Genomic DNA, 20,136 nt, shown 5'->3' on the forward strand with positions numbered 1-20,136 from the left:
AAGGGATTAACGTGAACTAAGCTCTACCCTGGATGCAACCAGGTTCATAAAACTTAGAAGTTAACTTAAATCGATTGATTGTTGTTTTTCTTAAAGAGCACGAGATATTGATAAAAGTTAACACGAACTAATTTTTCAAATTAAGTCCCTGGAAATAACCAGGTCATAAAACTTAGAAGTTAACTTAAATCGATTAATCGTTGTTTTTCTTAAAGAGCACGAGATATTGATAAAAGTTAACACGAACTAAGTTTTCAAATTAAGTTCCTGGAAATAACCAGGTCATAAAACTTAGAAGTTAACTTAAATCGATTGATCGTTGTTTTTCTTAAAGAGCACGAGATATTGATAAAAGTTAACACGAACTAAGTTTTCAAATTAAGTCCCTGGAAATAATCAGGTCATAAAACTTGGAAGTTAATTTAAATTGATTGATCGTTGTTTTTCTTAAAGAGCACGAGATATTGATAAAAATTAACACGAACTAAGTTTTCAAACTAAGTTCCTGGATATAACCAGGTCACAAAACTTGGAAGTTAATTTAAATAGATTGATCGTGGTTTTTCTTAAAAAGCACGAGATATTGGTAAAAATTAATGCGAACTAAGTTTTTCAAAATAGTAACTAAAGTGCGTAAAGACAAAAGGAAATAAGTCAATTAAAAATAAAATTGATAATTAGATTGTCTCGAGGTGGAAACACCTCATGCAAAAGTTACACAAAAAATTGAGAATATTAAAGAAAAAGGTGCGAAAAAGGAAGGCCCTAAGTTCCGCCAGGCTGCCCCGTGGGGGTCGCCATCTCGCCCTCCTGCTCAGCTGCGCCGAAGACCTCCCCGGTCTCAGAAGGTGCTTCTTTCTCGAGGCGAGCTTTAAACCCCTCCAGCAAGGGTTCCCAGATGTCCGCTCCCAAGAAGGAGAAATCACCATCAGAGTTGTAGACCCAGCAATGGTAGAGCATGTCCTCCATGGCGGTGCTGGAGGCTGCCTTCTCGGCTTCTAGGGCGGCCTTGGACCCCTCGGTCCCGGCCTTCCCAGTGTCTAGCTCTGCCCGCATAGCGGCAAGGGCGGCTTTGGTTTCCTCGCCCTCTTGAAGCTTGGGACGGGCTTCTTCCAGCTCAGCCTGCGCGGCCGCCAGGGCATCCTTAGCCTCCTGCAAGGAAGTCTGGTGGGTGGACACAACTACCTGGTGCTTGCCCCTCATATCCTCGAGCTGGGCCTTGGTCCAGGCTATGCTCCTGTGAAGGGCCAAGGCGCTCTAAAAAAACGGAGAGGCAACTGCCTTAAGAAAAAGAGAAGGGAGAAAGGAAAAATAGGGCAAGGCATGCTAATCAAAGATCACAAAAGGATAAGTTCAGCTTACCGTTAGGGCCATGCCCAAGGAAGATTCCAGCACGCCCACCGGGCTCCTTGTCTCGATGGCCCTGAGCTCCCTCTCGTTGAAGCGGTAGAAGTGGCTGACGGCGTAGTTCGCCGTCTCATACACCGTCCCCCGAAAGACGTCTGGAATCTTCTCCAGGTCCTGGGGGACAACCGAGATGCACACCTCGGGAGGCACAATCGCCGAAGCCCCGGGCTCTGCCCCTGTATCCCGGACGAAGGCCGGAGCTCGCGGAGGGGGTGGGGGCATGCTCCCCCCTGCAGCAGGAGGTGCAGTTTCCTCGACCTGGGCGGCTGGGGGCTGCTCTTTCTTCTTTGCAAGAGACTTGGTCGGGGTCCTAGCAGCTTTCTTCACCATCCGGAGCTTCTTCATTTTGGGCCCAGAGGCCCCGGCTGAGGAGTTCCCCCCGGTGAACACAGACCGCAGATTTTTTCCCCCGGGATGAGACATCTCCTCTGGCAAAACAAAGACATGGTTAGTACACAAGTTAGCAGTCATGCAAAAACAAAAACAAAGGGAACAAAAAAGGAAAAATTCAAGTATGTATATATACTAAAGGGAATCGTACCCCCTGAGCTAGACGAAGAATCTATGATTACGACCATTTGCCTCGGAGGTTCTGCGGGGGAATCTAAGGCAATTATTTCTCGAGCTGGCGCAGGTTCTGGATTCGAGGCTGTCTCAGGACTAGAATCTTCTACGTATTGCCTAAGACCTGGAGCTACGGTACCCTCCCAGAGTGATGGCCATGACCGAAGGTTAGTCCCATACTCCTCGAATAGGACCGACCTAAAAGCTAGGGTGTTGTCTACAACTATGGTCCCCCTAGGTCGGCTACTTTCGTAGTCTAGCACGAGCTGGTCGACGTAGTGGAGCAGGGTTTCATCTAAGTCTGGGTCACTTCGATGGCGTTGGACAATTTGTCTGGGATTGAACCTAGCTAGCCAGGGGTCTGCAGTGGCCCTATCTAAGTTCCTAAATGTATAAGGGTTACCTTGGCCGGAGGGACCTGCAGCTGCTCCGGACCGGATCCTCTCCTCGTCCGTTCTTTGGGCTACCTACAACGCCCGTTTCCTCGTCCTCACGAGGGGCACCTCTTCCTCCTCGTCCTCCTCATATTCATCCCCCGCGACCTCCCCCACAATGATAGGCCTCGTATCGCAGGCTGGGGGAAGCACTCGGGGCCTCCTTAGGTTCAGAGTCTGGCCTAGGCAGATCAGCTTACAGGCCAGCATCGTCTCGTCTGTCACGAGCTGGCGATAGTCCTTTTCACTGGGGGGCAAGCCCACCAGTGTCTTGTACTGGCTCTCGAGGATCACAGACTTCTTTGTCCTTACGAAGATAGCTGCAGAATTAATCTAAGTCAGAAATGGATACAGGAGGAGCTAACCGATACTTAACTTACAAGCTAAGGTTGAAAGGCACTTACGAGGACGGTTGAAGTAGTGTAGCTCGCAGTTTCGAAACCCCGTCGACATAAAGAATTGATCTTTGAAGTCGTTGGGGTGGCTGCGTAGCTCGATGACCGCAGTCGTGTTGGGGAACCGGGTTAAGTAATAAAACCCGTCACCTCGCCCCCGCTGCTCCGGGCTGGCCTTGAGGCAGAAGAAATACAGAATGCCCGCAGGAGTGGGGACCTCCCACTTTTGTTTCAAGAACAAGTATCTTAACCCCGCCAACAAACGGTAATAGTTGGGGGGGAGCTGGAATGGGGCCAACCTCACGTAGTTGAGGAAATCGGCGAAGTATTGGTCCAACGGGAGGAAGGCCCCTGCCTTGAAATGTTCGTTGCTCCAGGCCGAGAACACCTCATCCAGCGGCACGCAACTCTGTTCGCCTTCTAAGGGAGGTCGGGCAACCACGGTTCCCCTCCCCAGCTCGATATTGTGGGAGAGGAATATTTTGTTTACCCTCGCCTGGTCAGTGATCTTCTTGACGATCCTCTCCGCCTCAAAGAATGCGTCGGGGGCCACCTCGAGCTCCCGTTCCACTGCTGGCCTGAAGTTGGGAATCGGGGATTCAGCCATCACCTCATTTCCCTTGTTTTGTTGGGAGGACGAGCTGCCTACGGACTTCTTGGGAGCATTCTTCTTGGGTCCCATCTGGTCGCCTAGCGAACAAAAAGAAGAAATTTTAGAAAAAGGCGACCTAAAATGGAGAAGAACATGAATGTTTCCTTGACACGAGCTGAGGTAAGCCCAGCCTGTGGAGAGTGAGACCACGCGGTTCTATGAACATGCGCCTGTGCTCCCAACAGATCTTCGATTACTCGGAATTCGTGTGTCAGGAGGGTCAGGATAGAATTTTCTTTGGAAGGAAAGTTTCGGTAGGCAAGAGAGGCAAAACCGCCTGTGAGGCGTGTCCCCTAAGCTACCCGGTTTTGCACCCAAAATACTGGGCATTTTAAACAAGCATAGCTAAAATTCTACCCAGAAAGTTTCCCCAGAAAATGCACCAAGGCTCCTAAATGGTTTTCTACTGCAAACGATACCCTAACCTAAAAGGCTTTTACCCTTCATGCCCACAAAAAACCAACAAAACCCTGCATGTCGCTACAGTAAATATTTACCTAAGCTACAGTGAAAAATAATTTCAAAACATGCACGGTCAGGAGACTTACTGAGTGTTCTGGTTGAGAAGAGGATGAAGGGAACGCCTGGGTTGGGGCTTCGTCGGAGTAGTTGATTCCAAAGCTTCGAAGGAGCCCTTACACCTGAACTTCTTGAGTGCTGGGAATGGCAGCCGGAAAGAAGAGGGTTTTTCTTTTGAAAATGAAGAGAGAAGAAGAAGAAAATTTCTGAAAAATTTCAAATGAACGGGTGGCCCATGCGTAAGGTGCCCACCCCTTTTATATATGTGAAGGGCCATGTGAGGAGGACCGTTGGATTTCCCTGATGTGGGATCCAAGGCTCTCCACTCGAAAGACGAAACGACGACTGAGTATAGGCTAGGCCATTAAATGCGGTTCTTGGAAGACGTACCGTCACCAACCACGATGTTCCACATATTCAGCGCCTGCGTAAAATGTGGAATATGAAGAGTTCATGGGAAAGCCTAAAAGCTCGTACTGTGGCCCTATACGACGTCATGTACCACGAGCAGGGACTTGGGGGGCAAATGTACGCCCTAGTTTTCCCACGGGCTGTTAGCAAGCTGAGATACAGCCTAATCATGTCTACCACGTGGACATCCCCAAGACCGAAGCTGCCACTTGAAAGATCCTACCTCCTCAGCTCGAGGTAACCTAAGGGTTCGCCAAGATCATACGAAGTGTGGACTCTGAAGGCCACAGGTCAAGGGAAGCATCCAGCTCGTGGTACGAGTTAGAGTTGGAGGCTGTGACCTTTTATAAAGTCAACCACGCAAGGTAAACGTGCATATATCAGACATCACATGTTTGATATATCCCTGACTTCTCGGACACGCAGCATGAACGTGCGCATTCAGACACCCACGACTGGGTTGGGCTGTGCGGCCCATTATCCCCCTTACCTATTGATTAGACCACACTTCATGTGTCAGGTTTTAGGAATTAATCATGAATGTCACAGAGCTGACATGATAGGTAAGAAGGTCACGGGATGACCTTCTTACCAACTCCCAGGTGCCCTCTCCTATAAATATGGAGACCCTGGGAGTTACAAAGGGCTGGACTCTATCGTGTAAGAAATACCCTGTAAAAGAATACCAAGTATATAGCAATAATACTGACTGGTGGAGTAGAAGGATTTTAACCTTTGAACCACCTAAAAACGTAATTGTGTCACCAGCCCATTCCTAAAAAGATCATTCATCTATTTCGGTTCAACATAAGCACTAATCCCTTCCTCTTATTTTCTTAATTACTTGTTGGCGAAGAACCGCATCAACAACAATTATGCCCATAATGGCCAAAATTACGATTACGCCCTTCTAACCTAATCAGAGCCTACATGCATACTAATACACATAGTCATGCATCTCGAATATTCAGATAGTCATATAACATGCTTTAAATCATAATCATGCATTTTACTCATTAAAGTCACACATAATTCCCATTATGCCCTCCAGGCACAATAATCAAGGCCCTTAAGCCTTATTAGCAAATTTGGGTCGTTACAACCTCTCTCTTCATTTCTCCGACCGACATTTCCTCTGCCTGAGTCAGCCTCATTGTAACCATGGCCATCTCTGAACCTCGATTGGCTATGGTGGGATCGACTGTCCCCTCGGTTGCCTCTTCGGGCTGAAACTTCCCGAGCGTTAGAGGGTGGCCTGCGTTGGTTGGTAGGTCCCCGTGCATTATCATGCCGTGGGGGCCCCCTGACCGCAGAGCTTATCTCTGAGTTCCTTCTGTTGCCAGAAGGACACTGCCCCCTACTCGGTGGGTTCGGCTCTTCGCCTCTATGGCGTCTAGGACTATGGGGCTGCTGCCCGGCCCTATTCTTCCTTGGCTGTGGGGGATTGTCTCGACCAGCCTGGGATGGAGGCTGCGCTTCAGGATCTCTTGGTGGGACATCATCCTGAGGCATTGGCGGCTGCTCGGGCCTTTAGGGGCTCGACGACTGGATCGACGGGTTAGGATTGGGACCCCTTTGGGGTTGCCCATTTGCGGGTTGATCAGGCTGTGAGGCAGGTGCAGCCTGATTCCTAGCCAACTGTAGGGCTGCCATGGCCTCCCTCTGACGACGGTCCATCTCCGCCTGTCTTTCACTTAGCTCTTGGCTCTATCGCTCTATCTCTTGTTGCTGCCGCGCCATAATCTCCGCAACACTTTCTTGGCTGGCCCTCAGATTGGCCAGTTCATCCTGCAATACCCTCAGGGTATTTCTCAGCGTCTCGGAATCCAGTTCTTCCTAATCAAATTTCAAATGTGGCTCATTTTCAGCCATGTTTGGAGGAGGAGGCGGTTGAGATGGTGCAGCGCCAGCCGTCTGCCCAGTTTTCTTTGTTGTTTTCGCCATTACTGCTTCAACAATTTCGTATCAAGCTCTCAATGAGAGCACTAGAATGTTGACCCTTGTTTTAGTCAATTGACACGGAGTCAAAACGCTTGATGTGGATAGAAGTGTTGGAATCAATATAATGACAAAAACAGTAAAGAACACATGAAATTATAGTGGTTCAGCCCCAGGAATTGGTAATGACCTACGTCCACTTAAGCTATTATTGATATGAGATCTCAAAGGAGTGATCAAAGAACTAAGGTTCTCTGAGTTTCACAAACCTGAGAGGGATAAGCAATATAATCGTAATACAATAGCTCTAATTCTCTCGTAAGTGTATAACTTTGATTAACCAAAAGCCAAAAAAGTCCCTTCCTTGTGCTATCTTTCTCTATTTATAGGCTCAAGGAGGACTACATGAATTTGTTACAGATATTCTCTCCTAATTAATCGGATAATCAGGAATCATTGGAGATAATCTTGGAATTGATTATGATCTCCACAAGATCATCTAGAAATATGCGGAGTGTACGACCATGCTGGTCGTAAGGAAAACTCAACTGCCACGCCAGGAAGGTCTTACTGGTCGATGTTCGAACAGAACTCTGCCAGGTGTCAGCCACATGTTTAAAAACGCCTGCCACGCCACCCGTACCTGTTTTTTTGGATAACAATCACTTTCTCTCTCTCTTTTTTTTTTACATCAATTTCTCTCTTCTTAATTTTTCTTCTTCAAAATTTCTCTCCTTATTTTTCATTATTTTTTCTTTCACATTACTTTATCTTATTATTTATTAAAAAATTAAAAAAAAATATCTTTGTAAATATATTTAGTAATATTTTACTTTAAGATTTAAAAAAAAAATTAAAACTAAAAAATTATTTTTAGAAAACATTAAGCAAACATTTATTTTTTAAAAACTACAAAAACTGTTTTCTTCTGTTCATAAATCTCAACACTCTAATTCGGCAGCATCACAAGTATGTGCTGTATAACCCAGTATTGTGTGAATGTATATATATATCCTCTTATTTCCTATAAAGCAGCATTCTTTGTAAGTAGGCATTTCAAAGTTTAACAGGCAATCAGCAAGACGACCAACTTTTTGATAAAAAAAAATAGCCCATTCTCATTTTCCACAATTTTAAAATATGTGAGCTTTCGGAGATGATATATATCAACCAAAATCAATAAATATTTAAAACAAAGATTGATGACTGTAGCGACAAGATTAGGTAAACTGAGAATAATAATTTAATTTTTTTCTTTCATAAGAATATAAGAATAAAACTTACTCTAAAATCACTATAATGACACTTTAAATATCTCTTCCATATAATAAGTGTGTAGATAATGAAATTTTTTGATTTTAACCGTATTTTATTTTTTTAATATTAACTTTAACAGTATATTCTTATATTTAACAGAATATTCGTATATTTATTAATTGTAGTTTGTAAACACTTAAACTTAAATAAATAATTAAAAAAATTAAAATATTATATTTTTGAGATATTTTACAATGATAATTATTTATAAATAATAAATAATTAAAAAAAATTAAAATATAATATTTTTAAGATATTTTACAATGATAATTATTTTAAAATAATAAATAATTAAATAAATTAAAATATGATATTTTTCTAAAATTTTACAATAATAATAATTTAAAAATAATAAAATCATATGTTTTATAACTTAAATAAAATTTAATTAAACTTAAACTTACTTATTAAAATAATATCATATTAAACATATAATATAATGTACAGTGAATTAACAATAAATTATTCTTTTTAAAAAAAAACTAGCAAGAAACTTAAATTTAAAATCCACGTATAATATTTAATATTACATTAAACATATAATATATAATATCTTGTTGTCATTCCCAAATTCAAAAACTAGAACAAACATAAACTTACACAAAAATAAAAAAATTATTTAATTAAAATAAAATATTTATTTCAAAATTTATATGACATTAATATAAATTTAATAAAAATAATTAATAAATTATATAAATAAAGTCAAACACATGCATATTACACGTTGATTGTATCTAGTATATATATATATATACTCATTGTTACAAAATCTTTTACCCATTGATGATTATTTTTGTCAATTATTAGATTTGCTTATATCTGAATTTCCATGAATTAAGGAGTTCTTTTCTATTTAGTGACCGATCGAATCTGAGAAATATTGGAAGATATCTTATAAATGTACAATTTGACTAATATTTATATTTATTACGTGATATTATGCTATGAGTATTTTTCATTTTTCATTTTTAATTTTGGAAAACCCTGCATACCAATCACCTCTATAAATAAAGAATGATTAGTTTATTGTAAAGGATTCGGAAAAAAAAAACTTTGAAACTCTAGTGAAATTACTTTAAAAGCTTTAATAAGTTAAGAGAATAATACAAACTCATAAGCTAGGTAAATTTTAACTACTGAACCACGTAAAAATTCAGTGTGTTCATCAATTTTCTTTTTGATATAATCTTAATTCTAATATAGGTAGAACCTAATTCTCTTCTTAGATTAAGTTGACGAAAATCCGCGTCAACATGAATAAAGAAGAACAATATTACTAATGAAGGAATTTAGTAAAACATGTGTATTTATTATGAAATCCTAATGTTTTGAACTTTTCATTTTTCAAAAGAAAGTTAATTTCCAAAATATAGCTTATCTCTTATTGGTTCGGATCACCATTCTCCATGGCCAAAAAAAAATAAAAAATACAATCCAAATTTAATGAAAAAAGAATATTGGTATCAAAATGTAGAATCTTTACTTGTTAACTTATTCTACTAAGTCTCATTTTGCCATGTGAGTATGATTACAAACTTTTTTTAGATAATATCTTGTTGGGTTTTATGCCCTTATAAAACTACGTTTCTCATGTAATTAATTCATTATCAATAAAGTAATATAAATATTTTTGTTCAATCAAATTGCGTTGTTTACATGTTTTATTACATGATTAATTATTATTAATACAAACATTTATAAAATCCTGAACATATGTATAGTTACAATTATAGTGACTCGATCACAGTGGATTATAATTGTAATTATATGCTCAAAAATATTTTTTCTAAGATTAAATTAGTACATTGGATTTTTTACTGGTTCAGTAATCTACGAGAAGATATAATTACACATCTGATGTGATGTCCTATCCAGGAAATTGACCAAGTAGATAAGATCGGATGTATTTTGTTACATTGGACTGGACCGATATTGATTATTGTGAATGCAAAAAACTTCCTACTCATAAAATACCTTAATTATGTTTCCCCTAAGGCATCAAATAAGCGTATGGAGTAGAAGAATACCACCCGACACCAAGCGTACCTCGTGTGTCACCACGCCCAGCGCCCCGTGCCTCCGCAAGACCATTCCTATACAAGGCCCTCCTACCTCCGCGAGACCATGCCTTTGTGAGACCTCAACTCCGCTAGACCATGCCTCTGCTAGGCCCTCCTGTCTCCGTGAGACCACGCCTCCACAACACCATGCCTCCGCGACACCATGCCACCACGAGTCCATGCCACCATGAGACCATGCCTCCGTGAGGCCGCGCCTTAGCGAGACCATGCCTCGCGAGACCGCGCCTCTGTGAGACCCTCTTGCCTTGCGAGGCCGTCTTGTCTTGCTCCTAGCCATGCGCTTCACAAACGACCTCAGCACCTAGCCCCTCGTTCAGGGACAACCTTCATAAAAGGCACTCGTGCCTAGACGTGAGCTTCGCATGCACCAATAACTTCTCACATGATGATTCCATGGGACCATCCTACCAAAACTTCTAAAGCCTCTTGGAAGCAAGTATCTTGTTGAGGAGGCCCTATTCAATTTTGAGGTATGTGTCACTAGCAAAATGCACCCCATGTATATGTCACAATGGAAACCCCAAGTATCAATACTTAGCCAAATATTGAGAAGCTCGGGACATAGATGCACCCAAGAATAGTGATAGCGTAAATGGAATTCACATACAGGCACAGAAGGTACAAACAAGACAAAGGGAACCAAGGTACGCGCATGACACCCGTACCCTACAAGTAATGGTAGTACAAGAATGACACATGGAAAGAACTACCCCATCACGCATCTAATGCTCGTACCGGACAAGTGGTTGAGGTACATGATGGACCCAAAACGGGTATGTTTTAAAAATTTATACTTGCAAGCGCACGAATCGTATATGGAATATAATGTTCGTGTAAGCACGAGATCGAACCCAAATGAGTTGTCTAAAATAAAAAAGAAAACTATTTTAAATCAAAAATAATAAATTCTAACCTAGCTCCAAAGATTGATGATGTTTAATGTCATGAATATAAAATAAAAGATTTAAAATAAAGCTATTTAAGAGAATGAAAATAACTCAATAAGGATTTTAAAATAAGTGGTAAAAGGAAAGATTATTAAGATACTAGAATCCATAAAATGTAAGTTGAATAATATTTATTAGTATATTGATTCCCAAGTTTTAGTGAAAGTTAAAATAAATTAAACTATCATTTTCCAAATAAATTTATAATTTTAAGCACAAATTACTTCTAAAAGATAGGATTTTTCTTCACTTTTCAAAAATTATAATTTCAAAGTATTTATTGTGAATCACCCTAATGAAACAACAAAAAATCAAATAACATTATTTATAAGGCAAAACATAATATTTTTGTTCTAAGCATGGGTGTGTACAATTTAATGACACATCTTATACAAAGAATATTATGTTTTTGCAAAATGAAGAACAAAGTGCATATTATCTAACAATTCAAAATATGAGATATTAAAGATGAAAGACATATATGAAGAAGAAAAATCCATAAACTTTGTTGCATTACAAGGGAAATCAACATACAACATAAATATTATCTAGTTACAAGTTGCTTCATCATGATCTTAATAATCTTATGAAAAAGATTAGAAGCACATAACTAGAATAGAAATTACAAAATAAACAAAATACATACTTGAAAATGCTCTTGAAAAACCCAAAATGGAAGAGAGAATGGTAGAAAGAAGATGGTAACCAAAAATTAAGCACACCAAAATGGTCTTGAAATTCCATATTTATAGCCAAAATGATAGCATTAAAATAATCAACTTAAATTAATTAAATTGATAAAATAAAATAAATATGGTATGTAGAGGTAAATTATAGGGTATAATGATGATGTTGTGGTGAAAATGTGTAAAAACAAGGGTAAAAAGTTGGCATTTTGGACATAGGGGACAAAGGGTACACTTAGGAAATTTATGGGCTCAAGAAGGGAAATGGCAGCATTGTGGTGGCTGGTGGGAAGCTTGGTCTGGCGTGGGCCTTGGAGTGATACGTTGGGCCGAGTTGGGCTGGTGGCACTTGGTTGGGACAAGGCAGTCGGCTAGGGCTTGGGTGAGCAGGAGTTGACAGCTGGCGAAGAAGAGGAGCAGGGAGGCTCGGGTGGGCTGGCTGAAGGAAATTACACCTGGGAGTTGGGTCCGTGAGCTGCTGGGAGAAGAGGAGAAGGGAGGGCTTCGGCTGGCTTGATCCGTGGGCCTGGAGAGAAGGCAGGCGTGGGCCTGGGGGAGCATGGGCTAGCACTTCTTTCCATTCTCAAAAATGCCATCGTTGCTTTATTTTTTCTAGTTTTATTTCTTTTTCCTTTCCTTCATTGCTCTTGTTTTTCAAGAGCCCAACAATACAAAATATTCCCTATAAAATAAACATTAATTAAAGTAAAACTAAATATTTTCAATAATAAAATATACAACATAAGTTCCATAAAAATACTAATTAAAACTTAATTTTCTTTAACACTTAAGCTCAAAAGTTCATCTTTTTACCTCCTACTTAACAATACAAATTTCAAATAATTTAAACTACAACATATTATAATAAAATATCTATAAAACACACAAAAATATATAAAATCACGATAAGACTAATACAATTAAAATTACTTAAAAACTTAATAAATTAATTAAAAACTTCAAGAATTAAGTAACAATTAGCATATAAAATATGTAAAATAACTCTATTTTGTAGAGTTATCACACCCTCAAACTTAAAGTTTTGCTAGTCCTCAAGCAAAAGAAAAATTAAAACACACATTTTTTTTATTGGTGATATGAAAAGGATTTTTTCAAAAATTGCACAATGAAAATAATTCTAAAAATTATTATGAATAAAAGTTAAGCTTATGTAATTAATTAAATTGTCAATTTCCCTTTTAAAAACAAGTTTTCATTAAAATTATTTTTCACTTAAATTTATAGGAAATAAGAGTGTTCTTGTGTATGAAAAATATAATTTTTGTTACAAGCAAAATTGACCAAATAATTAAAAACAATGCTTAAAAATTATTCATATTTTTAAGAGAATTAAATTCAAACTCAATCAAGATTTTTCTCAATGAAAATAAAAAATATCACCATTTTTTTTATAAGAAGACAACAATATATATATATATATTTACAAAACAACACAAAAATTAATAAAGTTTTTTTTTTCAAACAAACATAAATAAAAGAAAAAATTAAAACAAAACATAAACCCAATAAATCATACTCTCCTTAATGATAATAACCATATAAACTCGATACCCCCAAACTTAATTTAAGCATTGTCCTCAATGTGTCAAAATATAAATATAAATTAAAATTGACAAGAGTTAAGAGTTTAGAATGGTCGTACCTCGATATGGTGCATCGCTAAGAGAGTAAAAGAAACAACAAACAAAAATTAAATCACACATAAAACAAACAAAGCAAATAAAACACTAGTGATCAAGATCAAATAGGAATCAAAGAGCATGGTAAACAGGGTCCTCAAGGAGGATCTCGTCCACTTCATCGGTTTTCAATTTTAAAATGGTTTTAATTTTTGTCCATTAACTTTAATTATATCACCATTTTTAGGATTTTCAATTTCAATAGCTCCATGTGGAAAAACAGTATGAACAATGTAAGGACCAGACCATCTAGAGCATAACTTTCCCGGGAATAAATGCAAACGAGAGTTGTATAAAAGGACTTTCTGACCTGGAGAAAAATCTTTTCTCAAAATATTTTTGTCATGGTAAAATTTCATACGATCCTTATACTTTTTTGAATAGTTATATGCATCATACCTAATTTCGTCTAGTTCATTTAGTTGAATCTTTCATTTTTTACCTGCCTTGTCTAAAGAAAAATTTAATTGCTTAATAGCCCAAAAGGCTCTATGTTCTAACTCAACAGGTAAGTGACACGCCTTCCCATACACAAGTTTGTAGGGGACATGCCAATGGGCGTTTTGTACGCGGTACGATACGCCCATAATGCATTAGTGAGTCTTAAGACCAATCTTTCCAAGTTGGATTCACAGTTTTTTCTAAAATGTGCTTAACTTCCCTATTAGACACTTCAACTTGACCACTAGTTTGTGGGTGATATGGTGTTGAGACTTTATGTGTAATGCCATATTGTTTCATCAAATGTTCAAATGGCTTATTACAAAAGTGTGTACTGTAATCACTAATGATAGCACGTGGTGAACCAAAACGGGAAAATATATTTTCTTTTAAAAACCGAAGCACAACTTTATGGTCATTAGTGTGGCATGCAATAGCTTCAACCCATTTAGACACATAATCAACTCCACCAAGAATATAAAGATTACCAAAAGAGTTAGGAAATGGTCCTATAAAATCAATGCCCCAAACATCAAATATGTCAATAATAAGAATAGGATTTAAAGGTATCATGTTTCTTTTAGTTAAACTTCCTAGCTTTTGGCAATGTTCACAAGCTTTACAATAAACATATGTATCATGAAAGATAGTAGGCCAATAAAAACCACATTGTAAAAATTTAGCAGCTGTGTTCTTACCACTAAAATGTCCTCCACATGCATGATCGTGACAAAAAGATATGATTTTAGATTGGTCACAATTTGGAATGCATCTTCTAATTATTTGATCAGGGCAGTATTTAAATAAGTAAGGATCATCCCAAATAAAGTTTTTCACCTCAGAATAAAATTTAGATTTATCATGCTTAGACCAATGAGATGGGATTTCTTTAGTGACCAAATAATTAACAATATCAGCATACCAAGTCAATGAAGAAACATGCATCAATGGTTCATCAGGAAAAGTTTCAGTGAAAGGAGTGAAGTCATGTATAGTTTCAACAACTAGTCTAGATAAATGATTAGTAACAACATTTTCAGATCCCTTTTTATCACGTATTTCTAAGTCGAATTCTTGTAAAAGTAGGATCCAACGGATCAAATAGGACTTAGCATCTTTTTTTGACAATAGATATTTTAATGCAGCATGATCAGAATGTACAATAATTTTAGATCATAACAGATAAGACCTAAATTTCTCTAATGAAAAAACAACAGCAAGCAATTATTTCTCGGTTGTGGAATAATTTAATTGAGCATCATTTAAATTTTTGCTAGCATAGTAAATTACATGAGGTATTTTTTCAAGTCTTTGTCCTAAGACAGCACCTATGGCATAATCAGAAGTATCACACATTATTTCAAAGGGTATTTTCCAATCAAGAGGTCGAATAATGGGTGCAGTAGTCAACAATTTTTTTAATTTTTCAAAGGCAACATGGCAATTATTATCAAAGACAAAATCATTTTCTTTTCCAAGTAAATGGCATAAAGGCCGAGAAATTTTGCTAAAGTCTTTTATAAATCGTCTATAGAAACTGGCATGGCCTAGGAATGATCTAATTTCTTTCACAGTTTTAGGTGGGGGAAGTTTTGAAATAAGATCAACTTTTGCTTTATCAACTTCTATTCCCTCAGATGAGATTACCAAAGGAGGAACCAAACAAGTGAAAGATGGTGCAAACATTCATCAAAGGAGGAACCAAACACAGAAAAATCATCCATAAACACTTCAAGAAATCTTTCAACCATGCCAGAAAAAATTAAAATCATACACCTTTGAAAAGTCGCAGGTGCATTGCATAATCCGAAAGGCATGCGATGATAGGCAAAAGTTCCAAAATGGCATGTAAATGTAGTCTTTTCTTGATCTTCTGGGGCAATGGGGATTTGGTTATATCCCGAATACCCATCAAGAAAGCAATAATATGCATGGCCAGCTAAACGTCAAGCATTTGATCAATAAATAGTAATGGAAAATGGTATTTTCTAGTAACATTATTAAGCTTTCTATAGTCTATGTACACTCTCCACCCCGTTTGTACTCTAGTAGGGATTAATTCATTTTTCTCATTTTCAATAACTGTGATCCCATATTTCTTAGGCACAACTTGAACTGGCTAACCCATTGACTATCAGAAATAGGGTAAATGATACCTACGTCTAACAATTTTATGACCTCTTCTCTAACTACTTCTTTCATATTTGGATTTAGCATTCTTTGACATTCCTGAGAGGTTTTAGCATTCTCTTCTAGATGGATTCTATGCATACATATGGATGGGCTAATTCTTTTAATGTCTCCAAGGGTCCAACCTATGGCTTCTTTATGTTTTCTAAGGACATCTAACAATTTATCTTCTTGTTCTTTATGTAAGGCGAATGCTATGATAACAGGTAAGGTTTCAGACTCTCCTAGAAAAGCATATTTTAAATCTTTTGGAAAAGGTTTAAGGTCTAACTTTGGAGACTCAGAAATTGATTGAACATGATCTAAGGGTGAAAAATGTTCAACTTTGGTTTCATCTAAGGTTATAGACTCTAGCAAAGAATTCTCATCATCATTAGAATCGTTAAAATGCAAGTTCATACCAAAGTATTTTTCACAAAAGTCAAGTAAGTCATTTCCATCATTTTCACAGATATTATCTATCATGTTAACTTCATGCACTTCCTCACACTCAACAGATTTAACAACATTAAATACATTCAATTCAACAGTCATATTTCCAAAAGATAATTTCAAAACACCATTATGACAATTTATGATTGCATTAGACGTAGCTAAGAATTGTCTACCTAAAATGATAGGAATTTGAGCATGCATATTTTCCACAGGTTGAGTATCAAGAACAATGAAGTCAATAGGATAATAAAATTTATCAACCTTTATCAAAACATCCTCTATAATGCCTCTAGGAATTTTCACAGAACGATCGGCTAATTGAAAAGTTATAGAGGTAGGTTTTAGCTCACCAAGACCAAGTTGCTTATAAACAGAATAAGGCAATAAATTCACACTAGCACCCAAATCAAGTAAAACCTTGTTAATAAAATGATCACCAATAATGCATGAAATTGTGGGACACCCAGGATCATTATATTTAACAAGACCCTTATATTGAATAATGGAACTAGCTTGTTCAATTAAAAATGCCTTTTTTGGAACATTAGTGTTTCTTTTAACAGTGCAAAGATCCTTTAAAAATTTTGAGTAGGCAGGAATTTGTTTAATGACATCTAAGAAAGGGATATTGATACTAACTTGTTTGAAAACTTCTAAGATGTCATTATATTGGCCGTCTTTTTTAATTGGAAGTAATCTTTGTGGGAATGAGGCTTTTGGAATGAAAGGATGGATTGAGGTTTCCTTGTTTGAAGAGTCATTGACATTAGAACTAGAAGGCTGACTCTTTTCTTTTTCTTTTTCTTTTTCAACCTCGGGTATGTAATTGGGTTTGACAATGTTCTTTCTAGACCTAAGAGTTGAAATTGATTTGACTTCTCCATTATGACTAGACTTTCCTATCTCATATTGACCGTTTGGATTAGGGATAGGTTGACTAGGGAATGTTCCTTTCTCTTTATCAGCTAAAGCAGTGGTGAGTTGTCCTACTTGTGTCTCGAATTTGGTAATTGATTGAGATTGATTTTATAAGATTTGTTGAGTGGATTGCATAAATTGTTGTAAAGTATCTTTTAAGGAAGGTTTCCTTTGTTGAGGATATGGTTGATTTTGTGGGGCATGAGTTTGGTTTTCTGTGTTGTATTGGTGCCCTTGATTCATTTGGGGTTAGTTTTGTTTCCATGAAAAGTTCGGATGGTTTCTCCAATTTGGATTGTAGGTGGATGAAAATGGGCCATCATTTGGTTTTCCATAAGAATGACGAGCATTGGACTCCTTAGAAAAGGCTTCTTGGTAGGAAGGACATGATTGGGCATTATGGCAAAGACTAGAACATATAGAACAAACATCTTTTCTTGGTTGTATTGGAGAATTTATAGTTTGGCTTATGGCTAAAACTTCTACTTTTCTCGCTAATTTGTCTAAGGATGTTCTTAAGTCTAATTCATCTTTTACTTCATACCTTCCTCCTCTTTTTGGTGAATTAGTTGACCTAGACCTAGGATCAAAATAATTCCATTGTTGCGAATTGACAGACAAATATTCAAGGGCGTTAAAATTTTAAAGAATTTCCGGTATGCATAGATTGAATCATTTGACGATTAGAGGGAGTCAAACCATCATAAAAATATTTTATAAGTCTTCATTTTTCAAAACTATGACGAGGAAATTTTAATAATAAATCTTTAAATCTTTCCCAACATTCATAAAACTCTTTATTATCTTTATGAAAAAACTCAGAGATTTCTCTACTTAGACTATCAGTTTTAGACATAGGAAAAAATTTCAGCAAGAATTTATTATAAAGTTGATCCCATATAGTTATAGACCCCGTGGGAAGGGAATTTAACCAAGCTTTTGATTTATCTTTTAATGAAAAAGGAAACAATCTTAGTTTGACCGACTCATCAGAAATTTTTTGAAATTTAAATGTTGAGCAAATTTATAAGAAATCTTTGACATGCATGTAAGGATCCTCTCTATCTAACCTATAAAAAGATGGCAACAATTGAATTATTGCTGGTTTAAGCTCAAAATGAGTAGCAGAAGTTGTAGGAAAAACAATGCATGAAGGAGCATTAGATGAAATAGGTGCAAAATATTCAAGCAAAGTTTTTTCAGGCACAACATTTTCATCAACAGGATTAGCAATTGGTTCCATGATGCTCAAATTCTTACTAACACTTTCAATTTCAAACAAAGATAGATGTCTTTTTACTAATCAATTTTTAGAGTTACGTTCCCAATGATGCATACAATTTTCACAAACAAGGCAACAAAGATAATCTCAAACAAGCAATTTTCTGATGTGGAAGATCAGTTAAAACCGCAACCACATAGCATACTTAGAATTTTTAGAGATTTCACAACAATATAATTTTTATGGTTCACTTGTCCCCAGGCCTATTTGATTCCACTTACTTGCGCACTACTAACAACTCCCCAAGGTTAATTAGTAGAGGCAGATTGGGAATTTTGTTCAAATTTCCTTTAAGCAAAAATTTCTTATGGTGAAAGGACAAGATGTAGGTTTCCTTTTTTTATTTTCAAGTATTTTTTCACAATTACACTAAGATATGATAAAAGACAAAGAAAAATAAGGTAAAATTAAATAAGACTATCAAAAATTAGGCAAGAGTAGGGAGGCATAGGATGCCATCAACCATAACAAAAATAAGGTAAAAATTAGGAGGCACAAGTGCCATGAACTAAAACATAAGATAAAATACTAGGAGGCAAAACTGCCATCAACTAGTTGTTGGATTAGCTTATACAGGATCTTTATTTATTTTCATGTATATCTAATTGTTATCCAAAAAATTAGCATTGATGACGTGGCAAATGATCCCAGGACACGTGGCTGACACCTGGAAACGTTCTGCTAGAGTATCGACCAGAAGACACATTAGAAGCAGTGCAGCCCAGTCTTACCTGCGACCAGTCTGGTCGATAGTTCCGCATACAAAGCAACATTTATGGGAAGATCTTTGTGAATCCCGAATTTATCTCACACAATCTCCTGAATACCCGATTATTCAGGAGAGAATATCTGTAACAATCTTTTGTAATCCCCCTTGAGCCTATAAATAGCAAAAGATAGATCAAGGAAGGGACTTTTGGCTTTTGAATCATTAGAGACTATAGTAATTCTCCTAGCAATATTGTATTGTTCTTGAGAGGTAAGTGAAACTCATTGAACCCCTGTTCTTTGATCACTCCTTTGATTCTTAGATCAATATCAGTCTAAGTGGACGTAGGTCATTACCAGATCTTGGGGCCGAACCACTATAAAATACTGTGTCTTATTTACTTTTGTCATTACGTTTTTCTCTATGCAATCATTCATATCAAGCATATTCTAACTCCGTGTCAGTTGGCCAAATCGTGGGTCAACACTAATATTAAACAAATTAATACGAGATAGCCTAAAACATGTTTCTAAAATTGAATTCAAAGAGAAACAAAGAATAGAATACTTACAGTATACGCAGCGGAATTAAAGAGTCCTTCCTTCAGATTCTCTAACTCTTGTATCCTCTCTGTCGCAGAGTATTATCAAGAAACTGAACCGATCTTCTATTTTCTTCACAATCTTCCAATGTATCCTTAGAACCACCTAGACTAGTGTGGGCAATTCTCAACACATGAGATAGATATAGAGAGAAGAAGAGAAAATAACAAAGAGGCTTAGAAAAAGACTTGTGTTTAGAGAAAATCTAAAACTATCAGAAAATTTGACTTGTGACTTATCAAACTTATGTTTTGACTTCTCTCTTAGCACTCCTTTTATAGACTCAATTAGGCCATTTAATTTAATTAAAAAATCAATAAAATAATAGCCATTTTGAAGCCCTAGGTCGAAATTATCATGGGCTATAGGCCCGTGAAATTTCCTATTTGATTATAAGCCCATTGGACTTAAAATCAAGGCCTGTATTATTTTCTATTGATTTAATTAATTAAATAATTATTTAAATCATTTTTCAAATTAATTATTTATAATTTGAACATTGATT

General features: G+C 37.0%; 1 non-coding gene across 1 annotated transcript; it reads left to right on the top strand.

The window, feature by feature from the left end:
- Positions 1-17,772: 17,772 nt before the first annotated feature.
- On the top strand, positions 17,773-17,879 carry LOC133813049 (small nucleolar RNA R71). The gene has a single exon (XR_009884095.1). It is a non-coding gene; the product is annotated as a small nucleolar RNA R71 (small nucleolar RNA).
- The last annotated feature ends 2,257 nt before the right edge of the window (positions 17,880-20,136 follow it).

The sequence above is a fragment of the Humulus lupulus genome, chromosome 1, assembly GCF_963169125.1.
Source record: "Humulus lupulus chromosome 1, drHumLupu1.1, whole genome shotgun sequence".
In the NCBI taxonomy this organism is placed as follows: domain Eukaryota; kingdom Viridiplantae; phylum Streptophyta; class Magnoliopsida; order Rosales; family Cannabaceae; genus Humulus; species Humulus lupulus.